General features: G+C 39.9%; 1 protein-coding gene and 1 non-coding gene across 8 annotated transcripts in view; one reads left to right on the top strand and one right to left on the bottom strand.

Annotated features, from left to right (window-relative positions):
* RNF214 (ring finger protein 214) overlaps window positions 1-10,195 on the top strand; it is a 52,277-nt gene that overhangs the window by 28,914 nt on the left and 13,168 nt on the right. The window lies entirely within an intron of this gene.
* Window positions 2,852-2,989, bottom strand: LOC113607213 (small nucleolar RNA SNORA8). Its single transcript, XR_003427842.1, has one exon. It is a non-coding gene; the product is annotated as a small nucleolar RNA SNORA8 (small nucleolar RNA).

Below are 10,195 nucleotides of genomic sequence, written 5' to 3'. Positions count from 1 at the left end.
GCCCAGCCGCTCCGCGGCATGTGGGATCTTCCCAGACCAGGGCACGAGCCTGTGTCTCCTGCATCGGCAGACAGGCTCTCAACCACTGTGCCACCAGGGAAGCCCCCTTTAGTATCTTTAGATAGGTGTTTTTTTACATTTTGTGTAGAATCTATAGTTTTTTGTTTTTGTTTTTTTTAAAGAATTTATGATTCCCAGGTGCTGGTCCAGGACCACACTTTGAAAACCACTAGATTTTTTTTTTTAATTAATTAATTAATTTATTTTTGGCTGTGTTGGGTCTTAGTTTCTGTGCGAGGGCTTTCTCTAGTTGCGGCAAGCGGGGGCCCCTCTTCATCGCGGTGCGTGGGCCTCTCACTATCGTGGCCTCTCTTGTTGCGGAGCACAGGCTCCAGACGCGCAGGCTCAGTAGTTGTGGCTCACGGGCCTAGTTGCTCCGCGGCATGTGGGATCTTCCCAGACCAGGGCTCAAACCCGTGTCCCCTGCATTAGCAGGCAGATTCTCAACCACTGTGCCACCAGGGAAGCCCGAATCTATAGTTTTTTATCTGCAGAAATGGTTGGTCTATTAGGAGCAACTCTGCCCTTAGTGGAAGTGGAAACTCTCCAGATTTAATTTTTAGAAGGACGACTGTGGCTGCATTACGTTAGATGTGCTAAAGTGCAGATAAACTTATGTCAGGAAGACAGTTTTAACAAGATAAAATGAGGGCCTGATCTCAGTGGCAGCGAAAGAGAAAGGAGGGGTATTCTGAGGTAGGATTGCTGAGATTTGTTGATTGTTAAGAGGGAGAAGAGGAGTAGTGACAGTGAGATGGCTGGAATGGCAGAGATGATGAATATAGGAAGTGGAGCAGGTTTAGGGCAGTGGCCTTGAAGGGGAGGTTGTAAATTCTTGTTTTAAATTCAGTTTTAAGGAGGTATACTTTATGTAAAATACACCGTTTTTTTTCCTACAAAAAGTGTAAAGTTTGGGGACTTCCATGGTGATCCAGTGGTTAAGACTCCATGCTTCCACTGCAGGGGCCGTGGGTTCAATCCCTGGTCAGGGAACTAAGATCCCACATGCCATGTGATGCAGCCAAAAAAGGAAAAAAAGAAAAGAAAAGAAAAGAAAAAGGGTAAAGTTTTTCTTTTTTTTTTTAATGTGTAACATAGGCAAAATTATTTAAGTCAATAAGTTTTTGAGAAATTTCACATTTTCTGATTCCACCCACTGCCAAGCACCTTAGTGGGTTTTTTTTTTTTTAGCATGCAACTTTTGTATTGTTTTCTCAATCTAAAGAATACAGTGATACAGTATACAGTGATATTATACTGCATCTACTCACGTGAAAAGGAACAAAGTATCGCCCCTGAAATAATTACTAATTACACAATACTGCAGACTGATAAACACTGTAAGTACTAAAATGTTAACGTTTCAACATACAGTGTCAACAACATCCTGCTTTCTTTTTTAATTGGTTAAAACATTTGTTAAGGTCATGCAAAATAAACACTTTGTGAAAATGTTAGATTACACTCAAACATCAAGGCAATGAAACCCCAAAGAGCAACTTTTTAATGCAACGACTGGTCAAGTAGATAAACTATTCAGCATATTAATAAAAATCCAATAAGTGAAAAACATCAAAAATGTAAACACTAAATTTAGGTAACTGCTTGTCTACGATCTCACCACCTACAGTCTTACCTGTGACTGAAGATATACTGCCAAAACTGTTCTACATAAGTAAGCTATGTTAAAATGACCAAAAAAATGTCACTGCATGATGCCAGGGTAAATTTCTAGTCCACACAATACTTAAATGTGATCATTGTCTTAACTCTGCTAACAGTAAATGAAAAGTCACACCAGATTTATCTTTTTTTTACTCTTGGTTTGTTACATGTTTTTAAACTTTTGTCTACAAGTATTTCTTATGATCCTCCCCCAGAATTAACATGCTTATTTAGGAACAGGTGAAGCAGATAAACCCTGCCTTGGTATAGAAGGCAGTGATTTCGTTTTCCCTAACTAAGTATTTCCTTGTCACTTGTCAACTGTCACTGACCTTTCTGCTGTAGTTATGTCCTCAGTGTCCCATTCCATAAAGATTTTTAGTGCCTATTATTATCCATGTCTCCCAGATTCTCCCAGAAAAAGAATTCATTTTTTTCCTCTCATCGCTAGGCTCACTAAGGAAAGCTGAGCACACAATTTAAAGGAGTTACAGAGTAGACCAGGGAGGGTTCTCGGGCAGGTGGATGGTGCTTGAAGCCAGGTCTGGGATCTGGAGAGAAGAGCATCCAGGTCATAGGAGGGTGATCGGCCCCTCTCCATGGGCCACTCTCCTAGCAGCTCCCAATGACACAGTTACTGGGCTCTCCTTTGGGCACTGTTGACTCACTTTCTTACCAATTTTTAAAGCCCTCTTTATATTTTCTACTTAAAATTTAAAAACTCTTTGATAAGCAATTTGTCTATTATATAGAACACCAGTTCTCAACTTACAGAGCATTAACCTTAATCTCTAGGTTATTCCATAACCTAGTGTTTGGGTCATACTCTTCAAGAGAGTCCTTTCAAGAATTTTTGCCCAATCCACAGTTATCATTGTCAGTCAGTCTTGCCACAATTTTTTCAGTTGGGCTTCTTTGCTCTCTAATGAAATACGGACACACTTCAAAAATTCCCCACGTGTAATCTTTGGGATCCAGTTTTCTCAAGCAGTTTACTTTAGGACCATGTTTAGGGTCAGACAAGATGGATCAGCCTGGTTCTGAATTTTAGACACCCTAGAAAAAGAGAAGCATCAGTTCCTATTGAAGAGTATGTCAAACTGAACAGTATGAGAAACTATAGGAATACTGTATCAGTAAAAATACCAGATTTAACATGCACAAAGCCAAGAAAAACAATGATGCCAGATACTGAATTTATATTAGCATTGTCCTTTGAACTCCCAGCAGAATAAACTGCTGAATGCAGGTACCACACGGTGCAATAAAATTCACCCATTTTAAATGATGAATTTTGACAAATGTGTACTGTTGTATAACTACCACCACAATCATGGTATGAAATATTTCCGTTACTCCAGAAAGCTTCTTCCTGACTCTTTGGAATCAATTGCCTCCTCTATCCTGAGCCATTGGCAACCACTGGTCTGCTTTCTCTCAGTGTAGCTTTTGCCTTTTCTAGAACTTCATGTAAATAGAACATAGAATATATAGCCTTTTCTGTCTGTTTCTTATTTAAGATAAAGCTTTTGCAGTTTATCTATGTATCTGCATGTATCAGTAATTTAATTCCTCTTTACTGCTGAGTAGCATTTACTTATAAGATTATACCAAGTTTGTTTACTAGTTGATGGACATTTGAGTTGTTTCCATTTTTTGTCTGTTATAAATAAAGCTGCTCTGAATATTCAAGTACAAGTCTTTATGTGGACATGTTTCTTTTCTCTTGAGTAAGTACTTAGGAGTGGAATCGTTGGACCATATGTTTGCTTAACATAAGAAACTGGCAAACTGTTTTCCAAAGTTGCTTTACTATTTGGCATTCCCACCAGCAATGCATAAGTGTTCTGGTTACTCTGTATCCTCACCAGTACTTGGTGTTATCAGTCTTTTTAGTTTTAGCCATTCTAATAAGCGTTTAGTAGTATCTCATTGTGGTTTTAATTTGCACTTTTCTAATAACTTTTTTTGTGTGTGTGTGGTACGTGGGCCTCTCACCGTTGTGGCCTCTCCCGTTATCGAGCACAGGCTCCAGACGCGCAGGTTCAGCGGCCATGGCTCACGGGCCCAGCTGCTCCGTGGCATGTGGGATCTTCCCGGACCGGGGCACGAACCCGTGTCCCCTGCATCAGCAGGTGGACTTTCAACCACTACGCCACCAGGGAAGCCCCAACTATTTTTTTTTTAATTCATTGATTTGGTTGTGCCCAGTCTTGGTTTTGGCAGGCAGGCTCCTTAGTGGCTGCTTGCCAGCTCCTTAGTTGCAGCACATGGGCTCGTTAGTTGCAGCTCACGGGCTTCTTAGTTACAGCTTGCTGGCCACCTGCGTTGGGCGCACAGAGTCTTAACCACTGGGCCACCAGGGAAGTTCCAACATTTTCCTGATGACTGTTGATGTTGAACATCTTTTCATGTCCATGTCTGCCGTTTGTTGTTCTTTTTTGGTGAAGTATGTATTTGAATATTTTACCCATTTAAAAACATGTTTTCTTATTGAGTATTGTCAATACAGGTCCTTTTATCAGATATGCGTTTTGCAAATATTTTTTCCCAGTATATAACTTGCTTTGCATTTTGTAGCAGTGTCTTTTGAAATGCAAAAGTTTAATTTTTTTAAAAAAATTATTTTTTATACAATTTTAAAGGTTACACTTCATTTACAGTTATTACAAAATATTGGCTCTATGCCCCGTGTAGTACAGTACATCCTTGTAGCCTATCTTACACCCAATAGTTTGTACTTCCCACTCCCCCATTCTTATATTGCCCCCCTCCCCTTACTGGCAATCACTAGTTTGTTCTCTGTATCTGTGAGTCTACTCCTTTTTTGCTATATTCACTAGTTGTATTTTTTAGATTCCACATGTAAGTGATATTACACAGTGTATTTGTCTTTGTCTGACTTATTTCACTAAGCATAATGCCCTCCAAGTCCATCTGTGTTGCTGCAGATGGCAAAATTTCATTCTTCTTTACGGCTGAGTAGTATTCTATATATATATAGAATATAGATAGATAGAATATATACCACATCTTCTTTATTTGTTCATCTGTTTTTTTGTTTGTTTGTTTGTTTGTTTTGCGGTACGCGGGCCTCTCACTGTTGTGGCCTCTCCTGTTGCGGAGCACAGGCTCCGGACGCGCAGGCTCAGCAGCCATGGCTCACGGGCCCAGCCGCTCTGCGGCATGTGGGATCCTCCCGGACCAGGGCATGAACCCGCGTCCCCTGCATCGGCAGGTGGACTCTCAGCCACTGCGCCACCAGGGAAGCCCCCATCTGTTTTTTTAAAAAATATTTTCTGAAATTAAGATTTTTAAAAATTTATTTATTTATTTATTTTTGTCTGCGTTGGGTCTTTGTTACTGCACACAGGCTTTCTCTAGTTGCCGTGAGCGGGGGCTACTCTTCGTTGCGGTGTGCGGGCTTCTCATTGTGGTGGCTTCTCTTGTTGTGGAGCATGGGCTCTAGGCACACAGGCTTCAGTGGTTGTGGCACACAGGCTCAGTAGTTGTGGCTCACGGGCTCAGTAGTTGTAGCTCACAGGCTCTAGAGCGCAGGCTCAGTAGTTGTGTGCATGAGCTTAGTTGCTCTGTGGCATGTGGGATCTTCCCGGACCAGGGCTTGAACCTGTGTCCCCTGCATTGGCAGGCGGATTCTTAACCACTGTGCCACCAGCGAAGCCCTCATTCATCTGTTGATGGACACTTAGGTTGCTTCCATATCTTGGCAATTGTAAATAATGCTGCTATGAACGTTGGTGTACATGTATCTTTTCGAATTAGTGTTTTTGTTTTTCTTTGGATATATACCCGGGAGTGGAATTGCCAGGCCATATGATAGTTCTACTTTTAGTTTTTGAGAAACTTCCATACTGTTTTCCACAGATGGAAATTGGCTGCACCAACTTGCATTCCCACCAACAGTGTATGAGGGTTCCCTTTTCTCTGCATCCTCACCAACAATTGTTATTTGTGTTCTTTTTGATGACAGCCATTCTGACAGGTGTGAAGTGATATCTCATTATGGTTTTGATTTTCATTTCTCTGATGATTAGTGATGTTGAGCATCTTTTCATGTGCCTCTTGGCCATCTGCATTTCCTCTTTGGAAAAATGTCTATTCAGTTCTTTTGCCCCTTTTTTTTTTAAAAAAATTAATTAATTTATTTATTTATTTTTGGCGGTGTTGAGTCTTCATTGCTGTGTGCGGGCTTCCTCTAGTTGCGGTGAGCGGGGGCTACTCTTCGTTGTGGTGCATGGGCTTCTCATTGCAGTGGCTTCTCTTTGTTGCGGAGCATGTACTCTAGGAGCGCGGGCTTCAGTAGTTGTGGCACGCAGGCTCAGTAGTTGTGGCTCACGGGCTCTAGAGCACAAGCTCAGTAGTTGTGGCACACGTTGCCCATTTTTTAATTGGGTTGTTTATTTGTTTTGATGTTGAGTTGTATGAGCTGTTTATGTATGTTGGATATTAATCCCATATTGGTTATATCCTTTTCACATATTTTCTCCCATTCAGTAGGTTGTCTTTTCATTTTCTTGGTGGTTTCCTTTGCCATGCAAAAGCTTTTAAATTTAATTAGGTCCTATTTGTTTATTTTTGCTTTTATTTCCTTTACTTAGTAGATGGATCCAAAAAAAAAATATTACTGCAGTTTATGTCATACAGTGTTCTACCTGTGTTTTCCTCTAGGACAGTGGTCCCCAACCTTTCTGGTACCAGGGACCGGTTTCATGGAAGACATTTTGTCCATTGGGGTGGGGGGGATGGTTCAGGCAGTAATGAGAGCGTTGGGGAATGGCAGATGAAGCTTCACTCACTCACCCAGTGCTCACCTCCTGCTGTGTGGCCCGGTTCCTAACAGGCCATGGACCAGTAGCAGGCCGCAGACAGGGGGTTGGGGACCCCTGCGTTAGTAGTTTTATAGTATCTGGTCTTACATTTAGGTCTTTAACCTATTTTGAGTTTGTTTTTATATGTGGTGTTAGAGAATGTTCTTATTTCATTCTTTTACATGTAGCTGTCCAGTTTTCCCAGCACCACTTATTGATGAGAGTGTCTTTTCTTTATTGTATATTCTTGCCTCCTTTGTCATAGATTAATTGACCATAAGTGTGTGAGTTTATTTCTGGGCTCTCTATCCAGTTCCATTGATCTATGGGTCTGTTTTTGTGCCAGTACCATACTGTTTTGATTACTGTAGGCTTGTAGTATAGTCTGAAGTCAGGAAGCGTGATTCCTCCAGCTCTGACCTTCTTTTTCAAAATTGTTTTAGCTATTCAGTGTCTTTTGTGTTTCCATACAAATTTTAAATTTATTTGTTCTAGTTCTGTGAAAAATGCCCTTGGTATTTTGATAGAGATTGCATTGAATCTGTAGATTGCCTTGGGTAGTATTGTCATTTTAACAGTATTGATTCTTCCAATCCAAGAACACGGTATATCTTTCTATCTGTGTTTTCTTCATTTTCTTTCATCAGTGTCTTATAGTTTTTGGAGTACAGGTCTTTTGCTTCCTTGGGTAGGTTTATTCCTAGATATTTTATTCTTTTTGATGTGATGGTAATAAATGGGATTGTTTCCTTAATTTCTTTTTCTGATATTTCCTTGTTAGTGAATAGAAATGGAACAGATTTCTATATATTAAGTTTGTATCCTGCAACTTTACCAAATTCATTGATGAGCTCTAGTAGCTTTCTGGTGGCATCTTTAGGATTTTCTATGTATAGTATCATGTCATCTGCAAACAGTGACAGTTTCACTCCTTCCTTTCCAATTTGAATTTCTTTTATTTCCAAAAATTTAAATTTTGATGACGTCCAGTTTACCAGTTTTTTCTTTTGTGGTTCCTGCATTTTGTGTCCCAAGAAATCTTTGCCTAACCAAAAAAAGAAAAAATCAGTTTAGTTAGAAGAATGACATTGTTTACATTTTTGTAAGCCTCTTTAATGGAACAAGCTTAATCCTCCTATCTACCTCTGCATATAATCTCCTGCAATATGTTGTTTTGGTTAAAGTACAGGAAGAAAATCTAGTGATATGCAGGTATGCAGTTGGAAAAGCAAGGAGTATTTTAATAGACTTTTTAGATAACTGTGAATATTCTTCTTTGATAGTGCTCCAAAACTTGACAGATGATAGTTTCTTAAAGTTTCGTTGCATCGTGGAAACTGAAACCACTTCAGTGATTTTGTACTGTTTTATTAAAATTCATTGTCTTAACTTGCACTTTGAGTGGATCTTTTAACTGTGTTGGCTAGGGAAGGAAAACCTTTTCCCTCTATCCTAGTAAGTTCAGTTTCTGAGGCCTGTGAATTAACCTGACAAAGGACAGAGTAAGGAGAAAAAACCCAGTTTATGCATGCAACATGCATATAGTGAAATAATTCAGCAATGAGTAGCTCAAAGGAATAGTTAGAATCTGGGGCTTATGGGAGAACAAATGACTTCTTAAAGTGGGGGAGAAAGGACACTTTCTGGACTTTTGGAAGGATAAATGGGTTTTCAGGAGAACAAGCAGGAGTTTAAATTTGTGATAATATTTATATGTACAGGTATGAATAGTTTTTCTGTCTCCTTCAGGGCCATAAAATTCCACTGGAGAAGAGATTTAGGGTAGGCTTTATTCACATTCTTTCTTCTGGGAGTAGCTCTGCCCTGAAGAGGTGTTTAGGACAGTCTTATTTCCCAGAAATTGCTGCTGTTAGCTAGAGAAAGCTCTGAGAAGGCTTTCTTTCCTGTGTCTGTTGAATCTCAAATGTTTTCATCTTTTTGTTGTTGTTTCATTTTATTTTTTATTTTTTTGGCCGCATTGGGTCTTTGTTGCTCTGTGCAGGCTTTCTTTAGTTGTGGCGGGCGGAGGCTACTCTTCGTTGCGGTGCACGGGCTTATTGCGGTGGCTTCTCTTGTGGTGGAGCACAGGCTCTAAGTGTGCGGGCTTCAGTAGTTACAGCACGTGGGCTCAGTAGTTGTGGCACACGGGCTTTAGGGCACAGGCTCAGTAGTTGTGGTGCACGGGCTTAGTTGCTCCGTGGCATGTGGGATCTTCCCAGACCAGGGATCGAATCTGTGTCCCCTGCATTGGCAGGCAGATTCTTAACCACTGCACCACCCTGGAAGTCCACAAATATTTTCATCTTAAAATAATCTTTATACCAATTCGTGGGTTCCGAGTGGGCCCCATCATTGATTTGGTAAAACAATGCATTGATAATTTGGAAAATATTGCTTCAGAGTTATGCAGCTCTTCCAAGTGTTGATACATTTTATTATACAATGTTTAAAGAATCACATTTGTTGGGACTTCCTTGATGGTCCAGTGGTTAAGACTCCCTGCTGTCAATGCAGGGGGTACAGGTTCGATCCCTGGTCAGGGAACTAAAGTCCCGCATGCCGCATGGTGTGGCCCAAAAAAGAAAAAGAAAAAAAAAGAAGAATCACATTTGTTTATATCACTGTGGATCTCATCAGAATAGTCTTTAAGTAATGGGAAGCCTTCAAGCTCCCAGTGGCCCATGCAGACTTTCCAAAATTCTAATTTTTACCTGAAAGCTCAAATGTTATTGTTGGCAACAAACACTGTCAGTTGTTTTCTTTGAAATAACAAGAGTAATTTGTTCATTTTTCAAGAACGTGTCTGCTAAGTACTCAAATTCAAATAACCATAGTTTCTCAGTTGTTCTTTTAAGTAAAAATGATTTTTCATGAAAAAAGAGGCTAGTTCAAGTTTCAACTCAAACAGTCTCACATGTGCTTTTCCTCAAGGCAACCATTGTATTTTGGCATGTAGCATTTCATAAACAGAATATTAAACAGTTATGTATTTAAGAGTTGAAATTTAAGAGGATTATTACTTTTGATGGCTTCCTCAAGGGCATCCTGAAGTAAAAGTGCCCCCCCACTCCCAACTGCAAGTGTGTGGCAGTAAAGAATACAATGACTACTAGTATAATTTTGATGCCACTGCCTTCATTTGTGTATGATGCCAATATTTGTATCCACTATAATTTTCATACAAGTAGGAGCAGTGCAAGTATCAACACAATTGTTCTCAGATAAACCATGAGATTCAAAAGAGTTATTCATCTTGGATTAGGTCAGCATCACTTGTGTTTGTTGCCAGGAATTCATACACGACCTCATCTTCAGTGATTAGTTGGTGCCAATGCTAGATGAATGTAAACAAAATAGCAAGACTAGTCTTGTCTGTGGATTCGTCTATTTGTAAAGTAAAATTACAATTCTGCAGATGAGTTATTAACCAAGTCTTCAAATTTGCAGCAAAATCTTTAATTTGGTGAATTAATATATCATTAAAAAAGGGGCACTGCCATGATTTATTTTACTGACTTCATTCAGCAGGCATATAGCAATGTCACCTGTACCAAGTCGTGCTTCTCTAGTTAAGGAAGTACAGTAACTTACCCTAAGGTGCTTCAGTGGCTTTTTCATTTCTAGCTTGAAAGGTGTTAACA

This window comes from Aethalodelphis obliquidens, unplaced genomic scaffold (assembly GCF_003676395.1).
Source record: "Aethalodelphis obliquidens isolate GAN/ISIS:26980383/991018 unplaced genomic scaffold, ASM367639v1 scaffold46, whole genome shotgun sequence".
Taxonomy (NCBI): Eukaryota; Metazoa; Chordata; class Mammalia; order Artiodactyla; family Delphinidae; genus Aethalodelphis; species Aethalodelphis obliquidens.
The sequence above is the reverse complement of the archived record's forward strand: the minus strand, read 5'-3'. Positions and strand labels throughout refer to the sequence as shown.